The 2,625-nt window shown below is 41.5% G+C and overlaps 1 protein-coding gene across 1 annotated transcript in view; it reads left to right on the top strand.

Moving 5' to 3' along the window:
- Positions 1–1,959: 1,959 nt before the first annotated feature.
- Positions 1,960–2,625, top strand: part of LOC115196591 (growth arrest-specific protein 2) — a 74,393-nt gene continuing 73,727 nt past the window's right edge. Inside the window, exon 1 of the mRNA XM_029757449.1 lies at positions 1,960–2,204. The gene's annotated coding sequence lies outside the window, so the exon portion shown is untranslated. The remainder of the gene's footprint in view (positions 2,205–2,625) is intronic.

Here is a 2,625-nt window from a genome sequence, read left to right as displayed (position 1 = left end):
GTAGTGACCTATAACCCCGTGGTAGTGACCTATAACCCCGTGGTAGTGACCTATAACCCCCTGGTAGTGACCTACAACCCCCTGGTAGTGACCTACAACCCCCTGGTAGTGACCTACAACCCCCTGGTAGTGACCTATAACCCCCTGGTAGTGACCTATAACCCCCTGGTAGTGACAGACAACCCCCTGGTAGTGACCTACAACCCCCTGGTAGTGACCTATAACCCCCTGGTAGTGACCTACAACCCCCTGGTAGTGACCTATAACCCCCTGGTAGTGACCTATAATGCCCCCCCCCCTTATGGTGGCATACATTTGAACCCAATCTTCTTTATCCATGTCATACTCCAACTCCCACTTCTTCAACATGTCACAGTAGTCCACCCTGAACTTGACAGACCGCTGGGAGAGGTCGATCAAAAGTTCAATGGGCACATGGAACGCATATGCTGGGGTAAACTGTGGTGTTGCTGCAACCAAACTCCTCCTGAAGCAATTGTTGTTGATGCTGCTGTTTTTCTTTTGTTGTTGTTTATTCTTAAGACATGAGAGAAGCAGCAGCAACAACCACAGATACCGTTTTCAAATCCACCTGAGGTTTGTAAGATGGGAGTCCAATAATTTCACTACTAGGCCCACCTTGGACCCGCCAGTATCTAGGGAGAGTAGGATATCCAATATCTCCATCAGTGTCATGACCTTCACGTCTGCATAAGGACTAGGAAATGATGTACTGCGTTTCAAATGAATGGCACTCAAGACTTGATTTGATTTCAATGAGCTCCGTACAATGACTGGTGGCGTCCTTCGATTTCGCTCCAACCGTTCTGGAACTAGAAGTGTCGAAAAGCTTGGGACCGAGGCGTTGAAACTGCTACAGTACAGGTCAGAGAACGTGATATGCGTGTATCCTTGAACAATTTCTCTTAAACTTTCGTTGGTTGCCTGTAGTTGTTTTTCCAAGATCTCCATGATGGCTGTGTTGGAGTGGAACCTTGTGTGGAGGTGTTCATACTGAGTCCGTTGGAAGGCTCTGTCCTGGGATTGTCCCACTACTCGGTTTGCGACAAGGTGAGAAGCTCCGTGGTCCTCTCCAAGTTCTTTAGATCCGCCTCCATGTGGCGCTATCGGCTCTTACAATATCTGAGGTTCCGGTGTCGTAATCACATTTTTGTCTTTGGAAATGTTAAAATGTTGTTTGAAATTATTTTAAACGGAAAAGTTTTGTGTTTTAACAACTTGTAACAATTTGTTCTCGTTCTCTCTTCTTTCCGCCACAAATTGGGTTGTAAACTAGTTAACACAGCCACAAAGTCATAAACCCCGCCTATTTCCACAAGTTATCTTCTTAAATTTTATCATTTAAATCTAACCTTAACCCCACTGCTAACCTTATACATAACAAAAAAACACATTTTTGTTTTAATAGATTGTTACGCTTTAGTGTCAGACTTTGTGGCTGTGGTAATTAGTGGACATCCACAAGGTGGTGTTCTGTAGTGAACTTTCGGTTATGGGGGAACGCATCACAGTCACTTCAAAATAAAAGCTTTTACATTCAAAATAAAAGTTATGTAAATTATACAACCTGCCCGATATAATAGAATACAACACATGCATTGTCCTTCGAGAATAAAATGATTTTCCCATGTGAGTTTTCACTTTAAAAATTGTTATTACTGAATTTATGTGTAGATTGTAGACGAACAAATCTATTCAAATCTAAATCTAGTCCAATCTAAATGTAGTCACTGTATTGTGTAACTTTCAGTGTATTGACTCGAGCAATTGCAATAATTTAAAACTACACAATGCCTGGGCCAATTAATAGACTTCCTCTTAAACATCTATCTAATTGCAATCTTGCGCACGAACAAGTTTCTCCAATGTCAAATTGGAGTCAGGAGTGCAGGGAGAGAGAGAGAGAGAGAGAGAGAGGGGGGAGGGAGGAAGAACGCAGCATTTCATTCCCACCCAGTCCAGCATGACTGATCATAAACTTCCCTTCTATCGACGGTGCAGCAGCGACTTTGGTAACAGGTTTTTTGAGAGACAGATATATGCATTGCCTGATCCTACCCACTGTTATCAGCGACATACCGTAGGGTAGGCTGGGAAAAGCATGAATGTAGAACGGCCTGAGGAGCAAAGAGACGGTACGAGAGGACGGTAACGGTCCAGATAGAAGAGTTGCTTTGAAGAGGGTGAGTGGAAGACGGATCGGACTCTTGATTAATTGACTTGACCTCTTGACTGATGCTTTAGTATAGCGTTTTTTTTGTGTGTGTCTTGTTTTTATACGTGCATTTACGATTCATCCCCAAATATGTTATCGCGTTTGCTGTAAACTTGTTAAATATTTATAATAATAATAATAGTTAGAATAAACGATAATACACTTACTTTTTTCAACAATACATTTATTTATTAAACTTCAGAGTTTAGGAAAAAGCTTGATCACTACCCTATTGAGTATAGTCTACTATAGCCATGGCCATCACAGTAGTCTAATACTCAATGTTGGTAGGATAAGTATTCTTCTTCAATATAGCTAACAGTGGACAGTGTCAAAATAGGTAAACAAATTTAAAAAAAACTCAGTATGCAAATATTTAGGAAGATTAT

The sequence above is a fragment of the Salmo trutta genome, chromosome 7, assembly GCF_901001165.1.
Source record: "Salmo trutta chromosome 7, fSalTru1.1, whole genome shotgun sequence".
Classification (NCBI taxonomy): domain Eukaryota; kingdom Metazoa; phylum Chordata; class Actinopteri; order Salmoniformes; family Salmonidae; genus Salmo; species Salmo trutta.
Note: the sequence above shows the minus strand (reverse complement) of the source record. Positions and strands in the feature narration are given on the sequence as shown.